Source organism: Hippopotamus amphibius, chromosome 9 (genome assembly GCF_030028045.1).
Source record: "Hippopotamus amphibius kiboko isolate mHipAmp2 chromosome 9, mHipAmp2.hap2, whole genome shotgun sequence".
NCBI lineage: Eukaryota > Metazoa > Chordata > Mammalia > Artiodactyla > Hippopotamidae > Hippopotamus > Hippopotamus amphibius.
In genome coordinates this window covers 88,554,160-88,563,343 of record NC_080194.1, presented here as the reverse complement: position 1 = coordinate 88,563,343, position 9,184 = coordinate 88,554,160, and positions in this window count along the sequence as shown.

Genomic DNA, 9,184 nt, shown 5'->3' with positions numbered 1-9,184 from the left:
TCACAATATGCTTCTCAGGTTACTCATCAGCATTCACCCCAATTTCAGAATTCTCCAGTTCTCTCCAAGCAGAAGGAAAGGGAGAGAGTGTGGGCAGGAGGGGATAGGGGAGCACCCTCCACACGGGAACAAGCCACAGGAATGCAGAAGGAGCATCCCCTTCATGCTACCTCACATGGTGTGCCTTTTCCCATCCTGTTTGGACTCCCTAGAATACTGTCCTGTCCCCCATTTTCCACCTGCCTACCTAGTACTCATCCTCCAAGACTCGGGTCAGATTTGACCTCCTTCAGAAACCCTTTGTGAATCCCCAGGGTGTGCCTCTCCACTGGGCTCACGTGTCTCTCACAGCACTCACCTTAGGGTGGGGAATGTCTATTAAGTTGCCTGCTTTCCTTATGAGAAACATCATGCCTTTCAACCTCATATTCCTAGTGCTCAGCACGGGTACCTACTAAGTACTTAACAGGTGCTCCATAAACTGGGCCATCTAGACAAGCCTCTTCATTTGATAAGTGACCTTTAAAAGTTCCATGTTTTATATTGAGGGTATCGGTAGCAAAAAAGATAAGACTAGGAGTCAGGCAGATTCAGTTTCCAGTGCTAGATCTACCACTTATTAGCTGTGTGACCTTACACTAATTACTTGTCCTTCCTAAATCCCAGTTTTCTCACCTGTAAACGAGGATAATACTACCTTCCTTACCAGCTTCGTATGATAATTAAATACTTTAAGATAAATAAATTACCTAGCTCACCAGTGCTTGGTATATAGCTTACACACTAAATAAACAATAACTGTATTCTTTTATCGCTATTCTCATTAGTAAATTGTGTTTTATTTGAAAAAAAATGTTTACTTGAATGAATTAAGCAATAAAGGTATGATTCCCACCCTCAAGAAACTAAGAGTCTATAGAGAAAGAGGTCACAATGTGGATTCTGTATCTCTACAGAATTCCGTATTTCTATAGGATTCTGCAGGTGATTTTGTGTTTCCAGATTCACGACTCAGGGTTCTCCAGAGAAACAGAACAGATAAGATCTATATAAAGAGGTTTATTATGAAGAATTAGGGACTTCCCTGGTGGCACAGTGGTTAAGAATCTGCCTGCTGGGCTTCCTAGGTGGCACAGTGGTTGAGAATCCACCTGCCAATGCAGGGGACACGGGTTTGATCCCTGCTCCAGGAAAATCCCACATGCCGCGGAGCAGCTAAGCCCATGCACCACAACTATTGAGCCTGAGCTTTAGAGCCTGTGAGCCACAACTACTGAGCCCATGTGCTGCAACTACTGAAGCCCATGCGCCTAGAGCCCGTGCTCCGCAACAAGAGAAGCCACAGCAAAGAGGCGCCTGCGCACCACAATGAAGAGTAGCCCCCACTCACTGCAACTAAAGAAAGCCCGCACACAGCAAAAAGGAGACCAAACACAGCCAATAAAATAAGTAATAAATAAATAAATTTTAAAAAAATTTAAAGAATCTGCCTTCCAATGCAGGGGACACGGATTCAATTCCTGGTCTGGGAAGCTCCCACATGCCAAGGAGCAACGAAGCCTGTACCCCAAAACTACTGATCCTGAGCTCTAGAGCCCGAGAGCCACAACTACTGAGTCCGTGTGCTGCAACTACTGAAGCCTATGCACCCTAGAGCCCGTGCTCCAGACAAGAGAAGCCACCGCCCTGAGAAGGCCATTCACCGCAATGAAGAGTCCCTCGCTCGCCGCAACTAGAGAAAGCCCGCACACAGCAACAAAGACCCAACGCAGCCAAAATAAATAAATAAATACATAAATAAATAAATAATTTTAAAAAATATTGTGCAGAATTCGCTCGTACAGTTATGGAGGCTGAGCAGTATCGTGCTCTACTGTCTGCAAGCTGAAGGCCCAGGGGAGCTGGTGCTGTGATTCTAGCCCAAGTCTAAAGGCCTGAGAACCAGGGGCACCAGTGGTGTCAGTCCCAGTCCGAGGGAAGTTCCAGACAAGCAGTCCGGCAAAGAAAGAGGATGTCCCTTCCTCCACGTGTTTGCTCCATCCAGGCCTCAGCGGGTGGAGGATGCCTATGTCCGTACTGAATGGGGCAATCAGCTTCACTCAATCACATCCAAATGCTAATCTCTCCCAGAAACGCCCTGACAGACACTTCCAGAAATAATGTTTATCCGGATATCTGGGCATCCCCTGCCCCAGCCAAACTGACACCTAAGATTACCCATCACACCGGATAACCTTTTATATTTTTCAATGATAAACGTTATCACCTGAGAGAATCTAGGCTCTGTGTGGGCAAGGCCTTATCTCTCTTTACTGACTTACAGCAAGTCTTTATCTAACCCATTATTATATTATAGAATAGAGCCTGGCAGATAAGAGAGGCACAATACGTTTATTTAATGAATAAATAAGTGAATGAAAAATAGGTCCTTGATAACTACTTTCAAAACAAGTTGATAAGATTTTGATCATTAGCTACACAGACTCACCTCTTTTCTTATGCGTCCTCACCCTCAGCCCCACTGTCCACTCTCTTCCACGTGGCCCTCTTGCTGCTCCTCATTTATGCCGGCAGCACCCCCTGCCCCCCGAGCCTCTGGACTCAGCTGCTCACTATGCTTGGAGCATTCCACCTCATGCGCAGCCATGAGTCACTCCCACACCTCCATCAGGCCTGCGCTGAAATGTCACCTTTCCAGTGAGCATCCCTAACTGTTCTATTTTAAACTGAAATCTCTACTCTCCACACTCCCTATCTCTCTGCCCTGCCTTTGGTTTCCTTCTATCACATATATCAGCATCTGACAAATCATCTATTTAATTAATTAGTCATTCATTCATTCATTCATGTTTACCCCTCTCTACCCTCAACAGAAAAATGGCTTGTCTGTTTTGTTCACTGCTGTATCCCCAGTGCCTAGAACAATGTCTAGCATATAGTAGGCAACCAAAAATATTTTATAAATGAATGTGATGGAGGTTATGTTTCCCAGTCTCCCTTACGGTTTAGTTGGCTCTGTGACTAAATCTGGGCCATGGGAGTAAGCAGAAGTGAAGAGCACAACTTCCAGTTTATTCCTAATTTAAAAGATAAGCAGGAACTTCCCTGGTGGTCCAGTGGTTGGGATTTCGCCTTCCAATGCTGGAGGTCCAGGTTCTCACATGCCTCACAACCAAAAAAAAAACAAAACATAAAAAAGAAAAAGAAAAAAACAGAAGCAATACTGTAACAAATTCAATAAAGAATTAAGAAAAATAAAAAAGATAAGCAGCTGTCTGCTCTAGCATGTAAGGAGCTTGGAAGTCACCATTCCATCCTAACAAGTAAAAGTCTGAACAGACTGGAAAGTCAATAACTCTTCTTAGGTCTGTCAAAGAAGTTAGATCACGAGGCAAACCACTGCCCCTAAAACTGGAGAGAAAGATGGGCATATACAGAGAACCACAACTTCCCATCCAACAGTAGCAGGATACATATTCTTCTCAAGAGAACATGAAACATTCTCCAGGATAGATCATATATGAGGCCACAAAACACGTCTTAATACATTTTAAAACACTGAAATTATAACAAGCATCCTTTCTAACCACAGTGGTATTAAACTAGACATCAATGACAAGAAGAAAATTGGAATATTCACAAATATGTGGAAATTAAACAACATGCTATTGAGAAACCAATGGGTCAAAGAATAAATCAAAAGAGAAATTAAAAAATACCTTGAGAGAAGTGAAAATAGAAATACAATGTACCAAAACTTATGGGATGCAGCAAAAGTAATTCTAAGAGGGAAGTTCATAGAGATACATGCCTACATTAAGAAAAAAGAAAGATCTCAAATAACCTAATTTTACACCTCAAGGAACTAGGAAAAGCAGAACTAAATAAGCCCAAAGTTGAAAGGAAATTACAAATATCAGAGTGCAAATAAATAAAATAGAGACTAAAAAGACAATAGAAAAGATTAATGAAATAGAGCTGTTTTTTGTGGGTTTTTTTTTTTAAGATAAACAAAATAGGAAAACCTATGTCCAGACAAAAACCTGCACAGGAATGTTTATAGCAGCTTTATTAATATTTGCCAAAACTTGAAAGCAACGAAGATGTCCTTCAGTAGTTGAGAGGAATAACTATGATGCATCAGACAGTGGAATATTACTCAATGCTAAAAAACTATGAAAAGACATGGAGGAAGCATAAATGCATATTATTAAGTGAAAAAAGACAATCTGAAAAGACCGAATGCTGAAAAGTATGAAAGGCTACATACTGCAGATTTCAACTCTTTGACGTTCTGGGAAAGGAAAGGCAAAATTATGGAGATGGTAGAAAGATCAGTGGTTGCCACGGGGTGGGGGAAGGAACCAACAGGTGCAGCACAGATGATGGTTAGGTCAGTGCAACGACTCTGTTTGATTCTACAGTGGTGGATACATGTCATTACACATTTGTCCAGACGCATAGAATGTGCAACACCATGAGCAAAAACCCTAACGTAAACTATGGTTTTTGATTGATGATGATGTGTCCACGGAGATGCATAATTGTAACAAACATTAATCCGGTGTGGGATGTTGATAGTGGGAAGTATGTGCCCATGTGTGGGGACGGGGGGATATGGGAGCTTTCTGTACTCTGACCAATTTTGCTGTGAACCTAAAATAACTCTAAAAAAATGAAGTTATTAATTTTAAAAAATGATAAGCAGTTTGCCCTGAAGTTCTCTCTCAATTTCCCACCAGCTGAAATACAGGTGTGCTAATGGCTCACCCTCGATCACGCAATGACATCACCCTATTAGATGGCAGGTCAACGAGACATGGGAAACTGGCTCTTCAAAGGAACACTTGGAGCAGAGTCCCCTGCTCACTGCCAGCCTGGGCCGCCATATTGGGAGTGTATATAAGGAAGAAGGGGGCATCACTTTTTGTTATAACAGCTTATCCTTTACCCATCCCATAAAATAAATGAATGAATGGATGAGTATATATCACACTTTAGTACAAAAGGACATGTAAGGTGGATTAGAATTATTTATTTATTTATTTATTTTATTGGCTGTGTTGGGTCTTTTTTGCTGTGCTCGGACTTTCTTTTTAGTTGCGGTGAGTGGGGGCTACTCTTCGTTGTGGTGCGCAGGCTCCTCATTGCTGTGGCTTCTCTTGTTGCGGAGCACGGGCTCCAGGCATGTGGGCTTCAGTAGCTGCAGCACATGGGCTCAATAGCTGTGGCTCATGGGCTCCAAAGCTCAGGCTCAATAATTGTGGCGCATGGGCTCAGCTGCTCCGCGGCATGTGGGATCTTCCTGGAGCAGGGCTCAAACCCCTGTCCCCTGCATTGGCAGGCGGATTCTCAACTACTGCACCACCTAGGAAGCCCTAGAATAATTTATAGAGTGAATGACAACACAAGTCCACATAAAGATGGACCAAGTAAATCAGACATTATACACCAGAAGCAGGGGTAGTATGCAAAAGCACTGGGGATTAGAGAGACACTGCACTGAAACAATGAGTTTAATTCACAAATGCCTGGAAATTAAGGCAAAAAGAGAACCACATGTTCTAACCAGTGTCCGATGAAAAGAGTTACACATTTTCTTTTATGTGATTTCAGAAAATTCAGGGAGTATGTATTTCCAGGGACTATGTATTTATAGCCATAGGATCCTACAGTCACTGGGGGTTTGTAGGGGTGACAGCAGGAGGAGGGAAATTTTCAAGCAGTAAAAGACATATCAGATAAATTATAAGCCCCTCAGGGTCAGAGGGTGTGGTTCTCCCCCCCCCCCCCCCCCCCGCTTTTCTTTGATGCTCTTTCCTGCCCTCTCCTATCTGCCTTGCCCTCACCTCACCTCCCATGCTTCACCTTAGTCCCCAATCTCACCCTGGAAACTGCCAGTCTTCCCTGGGGACTGGGATCTCTAAGTGCTGGTCCCTGAAGAGGAGAAAAGGCAATGAGGCCAGCACTTGGGGGAATCAGAACTGAAGCCTGTAAAGCTGTGAGGAAATTCTGTTAATCATCAAATTGTAAGTTCTCAGTAGAGGAAGTCACTGGATCTTTTCGGCCAACTCTGGGAAAAGCAACACATCTATTTAATGCTGACCTTAGATCACCTCTTCATTCAGTAAGATCATTCCTCACCTCCCCGAAGAGATTTGCTGGTTTGGAGAAAATCAGCCTCTAGATTGCTAAGAGCTTTGTAAGTTTTTATTTCTCCTCTTCACCTCGGTTCTTCAAGTTAAAATAAAAATGACAGCCCTGGGAAGAAAAGAGGGCACATAAATAAGGCGTTTCCAGCTGATGAAAGGAATGCTGCAAATAATTCCTTTCATTATTTGCCAGGTGAAATTTGCCAGGTCACCATAATACCACACAGGTTTCAAAGTATTTGAGATCTGATAATAATTTTAATAAGAAATATTTCCCATTCGTGGACATTATAAACATTTTGGAAAACACAAACACAAAAAGGAAAACTTTACCACCAGCCTGTGATGACCACGATTACTATTCTAGGGTTCAGTCTTTCTCTTGAAACGCAGCAGGACCCTACGGTACCCTCCCCCCCCCCCACAATGTCCTCCGCCTGCCTTTTGTCTGTAAAAAAAACTGTACCCAAAGAATAAATTTAATCAGAGACGTGAGAAAATGCAAAAACAAAGGAAAACAGTCAAATGAGACCAAATAATAATACTTTAGTCATTAAGCAAAGTCAGGGACCTTTAGTTCCTCCTCAAGGGCTATAGATAATACTCTGAGCCCTATCCTGTGAGCTGCCTTATAGATACTGAAACCCCCACCAGGTGGAAGAAGTTACTACATGATGACCAGGCCGTAGCCACGACATAAGCTGCCGCAATTCCAAGAACGGGCCTCAAGAAATGGGAACAAACCAACCCTGGAACTAAGGACCAACTACTTAAAACCATCAAGATGATGCTGGTCAGACCACCGATGACCAATTTCAAGACGACTGTCAGAGCTGACTATGCTGTTTCTGTCCGTAGCCCCCTCCCTTCACCTATAAAAGCTCTTGCCCACGATCGTCAATGTGGGGATGTGGCCTTTGGACAGGCGTCCACCCTCCCTCCGGTTGCCGGCCTCCGAAATAAAGCCAACTTCCTTTCCACCAACCTTGCCTGTTTTTGGCTTTTGAGCAGCAAGCAGCCGGACTCCATTTTCGGTAACGGTTTTCTCGCGATATCTGGCTCCTGGGGTTTTCTGCGTCTCGCGGGATGGTGGTGATGAGCCCGCCATGTGTGACTAGCTGGCCCCAAGAGGGGGGTTTGGGGGATGTTCCCAGCAACATTTGTTTCAGGGAGCCTCCCTGTTTCTCTTCTGCCTGGCACTGGTTGACAACACTCGCTTTTACTTGGTGGAACGGCAAGATGCATCTGGACCAGCTGACGAGCTCCAAGACCAAGTAAGTCCACCAGTGTGCACCCAGGCAAACTTCTCTTTTGAGCTCAAAGTGCTATTTGGGCATTTTACCAGTTGGTTCTGATGTGTGTCTGATGTTGAGGACCTTTTGTGAGCATGAAGTGCTATTGGGCGTTTTTGCCAGTTGGTTCTGATGTGTGTCTGATGTTGAGGACCTTTTGTGAGCATGAAGTGCTATTGGGCATTTTTGCCAATTGGTTCTGATGTGTGTCTGATATAAAGGACTGTTTACGAACACTGTTTATGAGCACTTTGCCATTTGGGTGTCATTTGGGCAGTTTATTGGCTCCAGAGCAGTGAGCAGCTAGACCCCACTTTCGGTAACACTCTGGCTCTCCCCACCGCTGAAGGTCTCTCCATTTCCTGTTGTCTCTCCCTACCTCTTTCTCTGTCTTGCAAAACTGAGATCATAAAGTACACAATGTTCTGCAGCTTGCTTTTTTGTTTAATCCTATATAAGAAACACTTTTTTCATTTTTTAATACAGACAGCTACGAGAGGATGATTCAGCTCAAAGCTCTTAATTTTGGGCAGGTTGATGTACAGCTGCAGTTCTCCCATTCACAAATACTCACTGAGTGCGTGTCAGGGACCAGGTTCTGGGTTGGACCTTAACGGGATGAAAGAGAGCTCACAGAGCTTACAGTCCAGCAGGGAGGATGCATGCTAAACAACTCGTCACCAGTGGGGTGAATATTACATAAAGAGAAGCACCAGTGTTCTCAGGGATACATAATGAGAGTCAGGTTAGGTCAGGACCGTGGTAGCTCGGAACTGTGTACCTGAAGAGGAAATCCCCAGGTCTCACTGGCATTATCTTGCCTGCTGGCCCAGTCCTTCCATGCGTGAAAAGCACATGGGTCATCCAGGCTGTGTTTCTTTGTTTTTTGTTTTTTTTTAAATTTATTTCTATTTATTTATTTATTTATTGGCTGCGTTGGGTCTTCATTGTTGCATGCAGGCTTTCTCTAGTTGCGGAGAGCAGGGCCTACTCTTCATTGAGGTGCGCAGGCTTCTCATTATAGTGGCTTCTCTTGTTGCAGAGCACGGGCTCAAGGCACAGGGGCTTCAGTAGTCATGGCACATGGGCTCAGTAGTTGCCACTCTTGGGCCCTAGAGCACAGCCTCAGTAGTTGTGGTGCACGGGCTTAGTTGCTCCACGGCATGAGGAATCTTTCCCGGCCAGGGCTCAAACCCGTGTCCCCTGCATTGGCAGGCGGATTCTTAACCACTGTGTCACCAGGCAAGCCCCAGGCTGTGTTTTAAATAGAACCCTGCTCGCCAAAGTTATACAATCACCCAAGTTCAGTGTGGGAGGAAATGGACCCTCTCCTATACCTCTGTGAGAATTTGAACAGGTACACCCCTTCTAGGAAAGCAATTTGGTGACCTGTATTTCAAATAAGCTTAAAATGGCCTAAGGTTTGATCCAGAAATTCCTTAGCAAGAATCTAACCTAGGAAATTAATGAGAAACTTAGACACAATTTTATGTACAAAAAGTTCTTGGTACAATTGTTTATAATAATGGTGGGGAGACTAATAACCTAAATTTTCATCAAAATCAGGAAGGTAAAATAAATTATAGTCCTTTCATCCAGTGGGATATTGTATAATAAATAGGAATAGCTACCATTTGTTAGGTATTTGCTATGTCCTAGAACCTGTTCAAAACTTTTGAAATATTATTTTCAAAGAATATTTAATTTATGGGAAATGCTTTTATCTCAGGTTAAGAGGGA